This window comes from Sus scrofa, chromosome Y (genome assembly GCF_054392235.1).
Source record: "Sus scrofa isolate SSC_HxYL_T2T_F1_AM1 chromosome Y, Sscrofa_HxYL_maternal_Yorkshire_Landrace_v2.0, whole genome shotgun sequence".
In the NCBI taxonomy this organism is placed as follows: domain Eukaryota; kingdom Metazoa; phylum Chordata; class Mammalia; order Artiodactyla; family Suidae; genus Sus; species Sus scrofa.
This window is the reverse complement of record NC_139402.1, coordinates 20087545-20102833: the sequence shown is the minus strand read 5'-3', so window position 1 is coordinate 20102833 and position 15289 is coordinate 20087545.

The following is a 15289-nucleotide window of genomic DNA, read 5'->3' as shown; positions in this document are numbered from 1 at the left end:
CAAGCACACCAAAAAACACCCAATGTCCCACTGGACGACGTCCATCTAGAACACACAACACACAAAGGACACCTCTGCAAAAACCCCAAAACCATTTCCTACACTCTCCCTCACTGACATGCAACACACAGGCACATCACACCAAATCAAACCCCAACATAAAGATAAAACACACACAAAGAACTCATCCCATGCACAACCTCAAAACACACAACACAACACAAAAACTACCCCACAACACCCTCTCCACCAGATTACAAAGAGGAGACAAAAAACACCCCTCAATAACCACTTCCACTCTCCCTCACAATCAAGTGAGAACACAGCATGTCCCCCCAAGGTCATGGCAAACCAACACACTTCACTACATCATGGCAAACCATCACTACATCACACCCCACACCCCCAACCAATGCACACCCCACACACTACATCCCAACACCAAATGCACAAACACCCACATGCACTCTCATCCACATACCACACAATACATACACCATAGGCAAGCACAACACATACACACCACACCCTCACACACAATCACAGCAACCTCCACATGACACACCAAAATCACACCCACACCCACACACAACACACCTGGTGGCACACCACACACATACCTCTCCAAAGAACACCACACACAGAACCCCACCCCCCATAGCACAGAAAACCCCCAAACACACCACACACTACATACAAAACACACATCTCAGCACCACACTCACACCCTCCACACCACACAACACAAAACACACAACTTTCCACCAAAGTGCAAATCATGGACAACCCAAAACACACATCCAACTGAAAAGAGGAACACACTCAAAATACATCCTTCTCACAGCCTTGACACCAACAGAACCATCCTGCACACACCAACACACAAAACACACCAAATATCCCACAGAGGCAACACCCAGCCCACAAAACCACAGGTGACACACAATCTCTCAGCACACACCTATGCTCCACAGACCACAAGCACATCAAGGGAAACAACACAACCCACAGGAAATGCCCACACCACCACCATCACACAATGACAATGCACAACACCCACACACCCATTGCTGGCAGAACACACACCCATAGGCCAAAGAGGCCACCACAACATACCACAAAACACTCAATGCCACAAAACACACCTGAGCAGCAACACCACTCAATGGACACAACAGAAAAAACATACAAACACACACAGTCACACACACTCTACAGTCCATGGAAACCAATGCAAATATCACCAAACACCACACCACCCACAACACAGGACTTCCATCCCCACAGATCAAACACTTCAAGGTGGCAAAACCAAGGAACACACACACACACATAGGAAGTCACAGCCACCAAACTTTGAGCACATTTTAACCTCTACTGAACACACTCCACACTTACAACCCTTCACCATTCATCAAAACACAGCATCAGCCACACACCAACAACTCACAGATTACCACAACACACACAGTCTGTTCCCTGACACACACCACAGAACAACAGAACACACAGACGTTGCACACACAACCACACACACCTCAAAATCCAAACACCCACACCAATCCACCCCACACCACATTGCATTGACAAAAAATTATGACAGCCAACACACACAACCACTCCTCCACAGCTCCAAGGATGCAAACATACATCACCAATCACACAATACAGCACAATCTAATCCCCTCTCCCCACAGTCCCCTGTCCCCATCCGAGCTCACACTCAACACCCCACAAGTCATACACACTCACACAATCCCCAAACAATGCACCAGTGTCCACCACGACCCAGAACCCCACCAGCATATGAAGCAATTCATGAAGCAAACATCAAACAGAACACCCTCACACAACTAATCTCATCCCCCCCTGCACAACAAAACCACATTGCACAACCTCACACTCAAAACTGCCATCTCAATCCACACACAAAAATCCCTACCAGGCACTTTCTGGAGCCCACACCCCATATAAACACATGGTCTTCCCCCCTTCCCCAAGAAATCTGCACATCACACAACATCATGCACCCAAGAACACACATCCACATGCCACAACACCACACCCTTGCATCCCCATCCTTTACAGACACCACACACATGCTCACACACAATGGTCCAAGGAAACATGCACTCACATCCCCATGACACATCTGAATACTGCCAAAGACAAACCAGGTGTTTCACACATGCTCACACACAAACTCAAAACACAATGCACACACCTCTCCAACCTCACATGCTACAACCCAAATGACATCCTGCACAATAAACTTGCAACCCCAACACACACTTACTCCCACACACACACTCACAAAATCTACACCATAGAAAACCTACCAAATACAACCAAGCACCCACAGAAATCACTACAATATCTGGACCACAGAAATACACTTCCATCCTCAAAACACTCAGAAGACAGCAACAACCCTCCAAGCTCCATGGCACGACACACCGTGACCACATACAACACATATCCTCAAAGTACAGCAAAACACTCATAATCACATCCTCATCAATACAACACAAAGCTTCCCCATAAACGCACACACACAGAGATCAAACCTGCCCACACAGTGCACAAAAACCTCACAACTACAGAACACCATCTCAAGACTGAACACATGACTACACCAGGCTCATGACACATGCACAGCCACGTGGCACAGATATAACAGAAATATATACAGCACTGACAAAACCAGCCTTGCAACACACCACAAACACAAAACCCACAACCCCCACAAACAGACATAAACAGAGCTCCCCCCATAACGACAAAGGACCATCAGCCAAAACCACATGCATATGACACAGCATGCAGAAAAGGACACTGCCCAAGATACCCAAAGTCAAACCATGCACAATCAATAGCAATACAACTTCACCACTCAGGCACAACCTAGACACAGATGCCCAAACCAAGCACACAACTCCTGTAGCCCAAAACAACACTACATCCATGAAAGATATATTCATTACACAACACAATATACACTACCACATGCACATCCCACAAAGACCACACTGCCCACATTTACACTACACCATAAACATACCCCTCCAAGCAATGAATCACCAATCACAATAAAAGAAAGACCAAATACTCTTAAACCCACAACTACAAAAGGCACACACACATATACACATCCTAAATCCTACACCCTCAACAAAATCACATGTCACTCATACAACCACAAACACACTCTACAGGACCCTCACAACATACAAAATTCCACCACACCAAAACAACAGACCAAAAATCATTCCAAACCCCAGACACAACCCCAGGCACATAGAAAGCAGCCAGCAGGCCTCCCTTAAACAAAACAGCACACAGTACCCCATATCCCACAGCCTACACCCTACTCACACCAGACCCTCACAGACACACAACAGAGCCACACACACTTTTCAGGCCAAACATCGCCCTCCCAACACCAAAAACACATCAAGACACCACACCTGTGACACCCGACCACACCACAGGCACCTAGCTACAACACACTCCATTCCATACAAGACACATGAATTCCTTCCAAGAATAGAAACCAAGACCACCCAACACACACCTCCCTCCATAAACATGCACTTGCAGAGCCCACAACACTCACACATTCACAAATCACAGGCACACCAAATAATACCCAATGCCCAGTATGAGGACGTCCATCCAGAACACATAACACACAAAGGACACCTCTCCACACACCCCAAAACCACTTTCCAACACTCTACCTCACTGACATGCAATACACAGACACAAAAACCAACTCCAACTACTACATAAGGACAGAACCACACAAAAAGCACTCATCCCATGCACAACCTCCAAACATACAACATAACCCAAACTTTACCCCACAACAGCCTCTCCACCAGATTGCAAAGATGACACAAACCCACCTCTCTTTAACAACTGCCACTCACTCTCACCGTCAAGCAACACACCTGATGCCCCCCAATTTGATGGCAAAAAAACACAAAGTCCATCACCACACTGAACCCCACACCACCAAGCAGTGCATACCCCACACACCATGCACACAACTCCTGTAGCCCAAAACATCTGCTGCACGAACACCCCCATGCACACTCATCCACACACCACACAAACCACAAAACAGAGGAAACCACATCACATACACACCCTAACACACAATTACAGCCACTTCAACATGACACTTCAACATGACACATCTAACACATGACACAACCAACACATCCCACTCACAGAACACACAGAACACACAGAACACACACAGTACACACACAGAACACACCTGGTGGCACACCACACACATACCTTTCCAAAGCACACCCACACATAACCTCACCTCACACATCATCCTCAGAAAACCACCAAACACGCCACAAACTATACACAAATCTCACACCTCCATACAACATTCACATGCTCACCAAAAAACACCCCACACACAAACATCTTTCCACCAAATCGCACATCTTGTACAACCCAAAATACACATCCAACTGAAAAGAGGAACACACACAAAACCCATCCTTCTCACAACCTTGACACCCATAGCATGCTCCTGCCCACACCAACACACCAAAAACACCAAAAATCCCACACAGGCAACACCCCATCCCCAAAATCATAGAACACTACACCCTCTCAGCACACACCTATGCCCCACAGAACACAAGTATGCCTAGGGAACCAAAACACCCTACAGGCCACGACCACACCACCACACACATAATCACAATGTATACCATTCACTTACACATGGATGACAGAACCCACAACCATAAAGCAAACATGACACTAAAACACACATCAATACACCCAAACCCACAAAACACACTCAAGCAGAAGCACTGCCAACCGACACAACAGCACACAACATACAAACACACAGCCACACACATTCCACACTCCATGAAAACCAGTGCACACTCCACCCACCACCTCACCACACACAACACAAGTTTTCCATCCCCACAGAGCAAACACATCCAGGGAGCACAACTGTAAAACACACCCAACCACAGGAAGTCACAGCAAAGGAACTTTGAGGAGAACGTAACCTCTACTCAATACAGAACACACTCACACTTCAACATACATCAGAAACCACAGCAGCAGCCACACAACCCCCCATTATGCACAGGACACAACCACAAACACAGCAAGTTCCCTGACACACACCACAGAACAACAGAACACTCAGACATGGCATACACATACACCCCACAACACACCCAGAGCCACCCACACTACCACACCCCATACCACCGTGCATTGACTAAAAAGCACATGCCACCCAACACTCACAACCATGCTTCCACAGCACGAAGGTGCCACATATACATCACCAATCACACAATAGAACAAAATTGAATCCCCTCTCCCCATAGGCCCCTGGCCCAACCTTAGCTCACACTCACCACCACACAAGACACACACAATCTCCAACAAACACACCACAGAGGCCTCCATGACCCTGAACCCCACCAGCATATGCAGCAATCCATGAAGCACACACCAAACTGAATGCCCTCACACAACTCATCTCATCCCACCCCACACAACGAAACCAGCACCATGCAACCTTGCTCTCCAAACTCACATCTCAATCCAACATGAAGATCCTTACCTGGCACCTCCTGGAGCACATAACACCTATACATACAAGGCCTCCCCTATCAGTGCCCAACAAAGCTGCACATCACACAATATCTTACACACAAGAACACACAACAACCAGCCACATGTGCACACATGCACAACACCCTCAGAACCCCATCCTTTACAAACACCACACACATGCTTGCATAAAACTGTCCCAGGAAACATGCACTAATGGCCCCACAACATATTTGAATACTGTCAGACACACCACCTGCTTCACACAAGCTTTCACACACACACATCTCCCAACACAACCCTCACAAATCTCAAACCACACAACACCCTTCAACGCAAACCCATAGTGCACAATCCCCTTGTAAACCGAACACACACCCACACCCACATGCACACAAACCACACCATAGGAAACTACCAAATAACTCCATGTACCCACAGATATCACTACCTTTTCTGGACCACAAATAAGCTTCCATCCTCAAAACACTCACAAGATATCAACAACCATCCAAGATCTGTGATACCACACATGCAACAACATACAACACATATCCTCAAAGCACAGTGAGCCCCTCACACTCACATCCTCATCAACCCAACAACACAAGGCTTTCCTAAACACACACACACACACACAGTTCTCAAACCCACCCATAGAGTTAAAACACCCTCAGAGTTACAGAAACCCATCACCACACGAAAGCATGATGACACAAGGCACACGACCCCTGGAGAACCAAGTGGCACAGTTATCACACAAACATTTACACCACAGACACAACCAGCATTGTAGCATAACACTTACCCAGGCCCACAAACACACAGCATGCCACAGAACATACAGAGCCCAACCCATGCAGACATATACCCATTGAACCCACCCACCAGACAGAAAACACAACATGCAGACAAGGACACTGCACTGGACACCCAAAGTCACATCACGCACAACAAATAGCAACAAAACAACAATGCCCAGGGTCACCCTTGACAAACATGCACACACCAAGTGACCAGGTTAGGGAACTGCAGAATACACCCACAGCCCAAACAAAAATTGTGCATATGAAACAAAGAAACATCACCAAAAACACCAGTGACAGTACCAGATGTACTACCCCACAAAGACCAAAGCACCTACATTCACAGCTACACTATAAACACAACCCTCCAAACACTAAACCACACATCACAACAAACACAACCACAAAACAATGTCTTTTTTATTTATTTTCCCACTGTACAGCATTGGGATCAAGTTATTCTTACATGTATACATTTTCCCCACAGCATTTCTACTGTTGCAATATGAGTATCTAGACATAGTCCTGGATGCAACTCAGCTTATAAATCTCCTTATAAATCTATTCTAAGATGTGTCTGATAACACTAAGCTCCCGATCCAGCCCAGCCCCTTCCTCTTCCATCAGGCAGCCACAAGTCTATTCTCCAAGCCCATGATTTTCTTTTCTGAGGAGATGTTCATTTGTGCTGGATATTAGATTCCAGTTACAAGTGATATCATATGGTATTTGTCTTTGTCTTTCTGGCTCATTTCACTCAGTATAAGAGTCTCTAGTTCCATCCACATTGCTGCAAATGGCATTATGTCATTCTTTTTTATGGCTGAGTAGTATTCCATTGTGTATATGTACCACATCTTCCAAATCCAATCATCTGTCGATGGACATTTGGACATTTGTTTCCATGTCCTGGCTATTGTGAATAGTGCTGCAATGTACATGGGGGTGCAAGTGTCTCTTGTAAGTAGAGTTTTGTCCGGATATGTGCCCAAGAGTGGGATTGCAGGTTCATATGGAAGTTCTATGTATAGATTTCTAAGGTATCTCCAAACTATTCTTCAGAGTGGCTGTACCAGTTTACATTCCACCAGCAGTGCATGAGGGTTCCCTTTTCTCCAATCCCCCTCCAGCTCTTGTTATTTGTGGACTCATGAGTGATGGCCATTCTGACGGGTGTGAGGTGGTCTCTCCTGGTAGTTTTGATTTGCATTTCTCTTATAATCAGTGATGTTGAGCGTGTTCTCATGTGCTTATTGGCCATCTGTATATCTTCCTTGGAGAACAGTCTATTCAGGTCTTTTGTGCATTTTTTCATTGGGTGATTGGCTTTTAGGCTGATGGGTTGTAGAATTTGCTTACATATTCTAGAGTTTAAGCCTTTGTCCGTTGCATCATTTGAAATGATTTTCTCCCATTCTAGAAGATGTCTTGTGTTTTCTTTTGGGTTTCCTTTGCTGTGCAAAAGCTCTTAAGTTTGATTAGGCCCCATGGGTTTATTGTTGCTCTTACGTCTATTGCTTTGGGAGACTGACCTGAGAAAATATTCATGATGTTGATGTCAGAGAGTGTTTTGCCTATGTTTTCTTCTAGGAGTTTGATGGTGTCATGTCGTATATTTAAGTCTTTCAGCCATTTGGAGTTAGTTTTTGTGCATGGTGTGAGGGTGTGTTCTAGTCTCATTGCTTTGTATGCAGCTGTCCAGGTTTCCCAGCAATGCTTGCTGAATAGACTTTCCTTTTCCCATTTGATGTTCTTGCCTCCCTTGTCAAAGATTAATTGACCATAGGTGTCAGGGTTAATTTCCGGATTCTCTATTCTGTTCCATTGGTCTGTCTGTCTGTTTTGATACCAGTACCACACTGTTTTGATGACTGTGGCTTTGTAGTATTTCTTGAAGTCTGGGAGAGTTATGCCTCCTGCTTGGTTTTTGTTTCTCAGGATTGCTTTGGCGATTCTGGGTCTTTTGTTGTTCCATGTAAATGTTTGGATGGTTTGTTCTAGTTCTGTGAAAAATGTCATGGGTAATTTGATAGGGATTGCATTGAATCTGTAGATTGCTTTGAGTAGTATGGCCATTTTTACAATGTTGATTTTTCCAATCCAGGAAGATGGAATATCTTTCCATTTCTTTACATCTTCTTTGATTTCTTTGATTAAAGTTTTATAGTTCTCGGCATATAAGTCCTTTCCCTCCTTGGTCAGGTGTATTCCGAGGTATTTGATTTTGTGAGGAGCAATTTTAAAAGGTATCGTGTTTTTGTATTCCTTTTCTAATATTTCATTGCTGGTATACAGAAATGCGACTGACTTCTGAATGTTCATCTTATATCCTGCTACTTTTTAAAATTTATTAATCAGTTCAAGTAGTTTTGGGGTTGAGTCCTTAGGGTTTTCAATGTATAGTATCATATCATCTGCATACAGTGACAGTTTTATATCTTCTCTTCCTATATTGATGCCTTTTATTTCTTTTGTTTGTCTAATTGATGTGGCTAGGATTTCCAAAACTATGTTGAAGAGCAGTGGTGAGAGTGGGCATCCCTGTCTTGTTTCAGATTTGAGTGAGAAGGCTCTTAGATTTTCCCCCTTGAGTAATATATTTACTGTAGCTTTAATCATAAAAGGCTTTGATTATGTTCAGCCATGTTCCCTCTATACCCACTTTGGCGAGGGTCTTGATCATGAATGGATGTTGGACTTTGTCAAATGCTTTTTCTGCGTCTATTGAGAGGATCATATGATTTTTTCCTTTCTAGTGATTGGTCTGTTCAGTTGTCTGTTTCCTCTTGATTCAGTTTTGACAGGCTGTAAGATTCTAGGAAATTGTCCATTTCTTCCAGATTTTCACCTTTGTTGGCATAGAGTTGTTCATAGTATTCTCTTATGGTTTTTTGTATTTCTGCAGTATCCGTTGTGATTTCTCCTTTTTCATTTATAATTTTTGTTATTTGAGTTCTTTGTCTCCTCTTCTTAGTGAGTCTGGCCAGGGGTTTGTCAATTTTGTTTACCTTTTCAAAGAACCAGCTCTTGGTTTTATTAATTTTCTCTGTTGTTTTTTGAATCTCTATTTTATGGATTTCTTCTTTGATCTTTACAATTTCCTCCCTTTGGCTGACTTTAGGTCTTTTTCGTTCTTCTTTTTCTAACTCATTTAGGAGGAGAGTTAAACTGTCAATTTGGGATCTTTCTTCTTGTTTGAGAAAGGCCTGTATCGCTATAAATTTCCCTCTGAGCACTGCTTTCACAGCATCCCATAGATTTTGAGAGGTTGTGTCTTCATTATCGTTTGTTTCAATGTATTTTTAAATTTCCTTCTTGGTTTCCTCATTGACCCATTGGTTTTTTAGTAGCATGTTGTTTAGTCTCCATGCAGTAGGTTTGTTCTCATTTCTTTTCCCATGGTTGATTTCTAGTTTCGTGGCATTTTTGTCAGAGATTATACTTGAGATACTTTCCATGCTCCTAAGTTTATTGAGGTTAGCTTTGTGTCCCAATATGTGGTCGATTCTTGAGAATGTTCCATGTGAACTTGAAAAGAATGTGCATTCTGCTTTTTTTGGATGTAGTGTCCTGAAGATGTCAGTTAAGTCTAACTTTTCTATTGTTTCCTTTAGGCTCTCTGTTGCTTTATTGGTTTTCTGTCTAGAGGATCTGTCCATTGATGTGAGGGGGGTATTGAAGTCTCCTACTGTGATTGTATTCCTATCAATTTCTCCCTTTATGTCTGTTAATATGTGTTGTATGTATCCAGGTGCTCCTATATGTGGGGCATATATGTTGACGATAGTGACATCCTCTCCTTGGATGGATCCCTTAATCACTAAGTAGTGTCCTTCTTTGTCTTTCTTTACGTCTTTTGTTTTAAAGTCTATTTTGTCTGAAATGAGTGTTGCAACACCTACTTTCCTGTCAGATCTGTTGGCATGAAATATTTTTTCCCATCTCTTCACTTTCAATCTACATGTATCCTTTGTCCTGAAGTGAGTTCCTTGTAGACAGCATTTTGACGGTTTTTGACTTTTTATCCACTCAGCTACTCTGTGTGTTTTGATTGGCACATTCAGTCCATTGACATTTAAGGTGATAATTGATAGATGATTATTTCCATTTTGAACCTCGTGTTCCAGTTGATTCTATGGTTCTCCATTCTTTCTTTCTTTTTTTTGGTTGGATTGTCTCTGGCTATTATCTGCTTGATAATAGCCATTTTTCCATTCTTTGCAAATGCAATGTTTGGTTTTGGCTTGTGGTTGCCCTGTTTTTTAAGTATGCTAATCCTTTCCTATAATTGTGTGTTTTAGCCTGATGGTTCTGTAGGTTCACACACTTCATTACTATATTAAAATTAAGAAGAGAAACATACAATCAAACAAAATGGGTCTATTTATTTCCTAACATCCCTTGCCCACATTTTATGATTTTGATGACTCCTTTTTTTTCTTTTTAATTTTATTTTGTCTGAAACATATTCATGATTAAATCTGTATGCTGGCTTATTTGAGTGACTGCTCTCTGATTACGGTTTCCTCAGTCCTAGTTCTTCCTCTTTTTTTTTCTTTTTCCTCCCTTTCTTTCCTTCCTTTCTTTTTGGTTTAGAGAAGCCCTTTCAGTATTTCTTTTAGCCTGGGTTTTGTATTGCTGTATTCTTTTAGCTCTTGTTTGGTGGAAAAATGTTTTATTTTTCCTTCTATTTTAAATGATATTGTTGCTGGATAGAGTATTCTAGGTTGCATATTTTTTCCTTTTAGCACTTTAAATATCTCTTGCCATTCCCTCCTGGCCTGTAGTGTTTCTGTAGAGAAATCAGCTGATAACTTATTGGGGTTCCCTTGTAGGGAACATTCTGTTTTTCTCTTGCTGCCTTTAGGATCCTCTCTTTATCACTAACTTTTGCCGTTTTTATTATGATGTATCTTGGTGTGGGTCTATTTGGGTTCAACTTGTTTGGGGCCCTCTGTGCTCCCTGCATCTTGAACTCAGTATCCTTTAGATTTGGGAACTTTCCAGTGATAATTTCTTCAAATATATTTTCCATTCCCTTATCTTTTTCTACTCCTTCTGGAATTCCTATTATGTGTAGATATTATCCTATAAGTCTCTTATATTGCTTTCCTGTTTTTTGATATGGTTTTCTGTTTGCTGGGTGATTTCTATTATTCTGTCTTCCATATCACGGATTCGTTCTTCTGCATTATTCCTTCTGGTTTTTACTGCCCTTAGCTCAGTTTGTACCTCTGCAAATGAATGTTCTAGTTTTTCTTGGCTCCTCCTTACATTTTCTAGTTCCTTTCTGATGGTGTCTGAATTGCTGTTCATATCTTCTCTTAATTCTTTTAGTATTTTCGCTATTTCCCTTTTGATCTCCAGGTCTGTCAGACTGCAGAGATCTGTTTCCTTGTTGACTGTTTTAGGTGAGATCTCCTGTTGGTTTAACTGGGGGCGGTTTCTCAGCTTCTCCATTTTGCATGTTGTTTTCTTTTTCCTGGTGGAGTTGTACTCTCTGTAGCCAGGCAGTGTTTGCCTTGTCACTGCCATGGAATGTTTCCTGAGGGCTGGTGTTGTTGGTCAGTCTTCTTTGAGGCAGTGTGGCTTTTCTGTAGTGTTGGTGTTGCTGAGAGGGTCTCTCTGAAGCAAAGGAAGCCTTCCTTTTGGCATACAGGACTGGGAGATCCACATCATGATGGGAGCAGTTTTCCCTCTGCTGGGCAGATCTTCCTCTGGTGTTTTTGGGCTCTGGTGCTCTTGCTGGGTGCTTGCAGAGCTGCAGCTGTTCTTTGGGAATGCAGTGCCCCCTGAAATTTGGAGCAGCTATCTCGGTTAGTGAGAACCCAAGAGTCTCTTCCCCAGGGCAGCCCAACTCTTAAGGACTGCCTGAGAATGTAGGCAGATCTTTTCACGGCCTGGCCAAACTTGTCCTATGTTTTTTCGGCCTTTGGGGATCCTGCAAGTGGCTGGAAGTGCCTAGAGCTGTTCTGTATTAGTGCAGCACCCCTGGAACGCTGGAGCAGATAGCTGGGCTGCTGAGAAATCAAGAGACTCTTCCCCAGGGAAGCCTGACTCGGAAGGACTGTCCAAGAATGTAGGCAGAACTTTTCATCACCTGACCAAGTTTGTTCTAGATTTTCTTGGCTACAGGTCATTTCCTGGCTGCTGGTAGTGTTTGGTTCTGCTCCATTGGCATGTAGCCCCTCCAAAGTGCAAGCAGGCCAGGGCCAGGACAGCCCTTGCAGTGGTAGTCTTCTGGCAATTGTTGAGGCCTGCCCTCCCAGATGGCAGGCCTCCCCAGCTCCAGTGTATGCCTATGGGGTGTCAGTGGGTGCACTAGGAAGCACAGCTTTCCCATAGCTGGCTGATCAGTAAGCTTGCTGTGGCTTGGGAATTATTCTATATGGGCCCACACCTTCTCTCTCCTCTGCAACACTGTCACATACCCAGCTCATCTCCCAGGTTCCCACTGATTTGGCTTTCCACTTCCATACTCTTAGCATATTGCTCCCTCTTCCCAAGAGACTCTGCTATCTAGTCTCCCAGGCAGTCTCTGCCCCATCAAACTTGACAGACTGGTTCCTACACCTCCCAAGCAGTCTCCGCTCACCTATGTCCCAGCATTTTCTCAGGGACTAACCTCTGGAGCCAAGGTCTTTTTGCCCAACCCCCACCCAAGCATCTCAATTTTTGGTGACTGCCAGTAGTTCAGATGGTGTGTTCAGTTCTCACTCTGCTTTTCAGAACTCTGACTTACTGCTACACTCTTCTCTGTATCTGGAAATTCCTCCAGATAAGTTGATCTTTCCGTTGAGTAGGTGACTTTCCAGGGTATTGGATCACTTTCTCCTCCACATTTCCCTTTCGGGAGCACCTGTCCAGCTCGGATTCACCTTCTCTCACTCTCCTCTTTTCACTCATTTTACCTAGTAATGTCACAAGATTCTTGCCATTATTGGAGTTTAGGTACTTTTGCCAGCGATTGGTTGCTGTTCTGTGTGAGTCATTCATCCTGTAGATGTGTTTTTTGGTTGTTGTTGTGTTTGTTGGAGAGGGTAAGCATGTCCCCCTACCCTTCGGCCATCTTGCCTATTCCCTCCAAACAAATATCTTAACACAACACACACACAAGGCACACACACAGAGCCTAACACCTCCCACCCTCCACACAACCACATGCCATGCATACACACACAACCTCACTCTACAGACCCTCACAACATACTCAAAATCCACCACTTCATAATAACACACACCTCACACCCAGAAAATCAAAAATAATGCCAAACCCTAGACACGACCCAGACACCTATAAAGCAGCCAGAATTCCTCCCTTGAACCACTCAGCACATGCACAACCCCAAATCCCACAGATCACTCCCCACCCACAGTAGATACACAGACACACACAGCAGAGCCACATACACATTTCAGCCCAAATATCACCGCCTCAACCCTCAAAACACAAGACACCACACCCACAACACCTGGCCCGACCACAGGCACCTAGCCTCAACACACTTCTTTCCACACAAGACACAATAATTCCCAAGCAGAGAAACACACGACCACCCAACACACACCTCCCTCCATCAACATGCACCCCCTGAGACCAAGAATCTCACATAGTCACAAACCACAGGCACACCAAATAACACCGCATGCCCTGTAGGAAGACGTCCATCCAGAACATATAAAACACAAAGGACACCTCTCCACATACCCCAAAACCATTTCCACACACTCTAACTCACTTCCATGCAACACACAGTTACACAAAGCCAATGCCACCCCCTATATCATCACACCACCACACAAAAAACACTAGTCCTATGCACAACCTCCAAAAACAACCCAACACAACCATTACCCCAAACAACACTCTCAACCAGATCACACAGAAAAGACACAGACCCACCACTAAATAACCACCTCCACTCACCCCCACCATCAAGCGACAGAGCATGCCCCCCCAAGGTCATGGAAAACCAACACACACAAGTCCATGTATGTCTTGTAGAGGGTTGCTGTGCATTTGTGGTTCATGTGGGTTGGTTTGGTGTGTGGCTTTGGTTTGACTTGTGTGTGTGTTAGATTATTCTGTGTTTCTGGTGTGTGCTGTGTGGTTGTGTTGGGTGGAACATATGGTTCATTAGTTTGAGCGGTGTGGGTAAGGTGTAGCTGTGAATGTGTGCTGTGGGTCCTGCGTGGGTGAGTGAAAATTTGTGTGAATTTAGTGCTGTGGATGGATGTCTAGTTTTCCTGTGTGTAGTTTTCCTGTGTGCCTGCATTTGCATGAGGCAGCACCTGATATTTGTCGCCTGGTGTGGGTGTAGTGTGGCAAGGATTGGTGTGGGATATTTTGGGGTCATGATATTGCTGTGTGTTTTTTCTTTTTGTGTAATGGGAAATGCCTTTGTACTCAAGCTGTGCTAAGTGTCTGTTGTGGTGGCCATGTGCCTATGAAATTATGAGGTGAGTTTGGTTCATTATGGTTGTGTGTGGTGTTTTGTGTTTTGTGTTTTGGAGGATGTTGTGTGGATGGTGTGCTGCTGAGTCACGTCTATGTGGTGTGTGGTTTTGTAATATGCAACCATGGTTTTGTGCATTGCCTGTGTGCTTGGTTGGGTACTGTGCTGTGTGTGTTGTGGGCCCTGTGGATGTGAGTTCGTTGTGGGCTATGTGGGGGTGGGGGACCAATATCTGTGTGTTGGTTGTTTGTAAATTGTCATTGCTGTCTTGTGTGTGTTTTTTGGCTGGGAGGTTATTTTGTGTGGTCTGGGTAGGAGCACATTTCCTCCAGGCTCCTGTTTTCCTCAGGAAGTATGTGCATATGTGTGTTCATTTGGCATGGATTTTGGTGCAAGTGTTGTGTTTTGTGT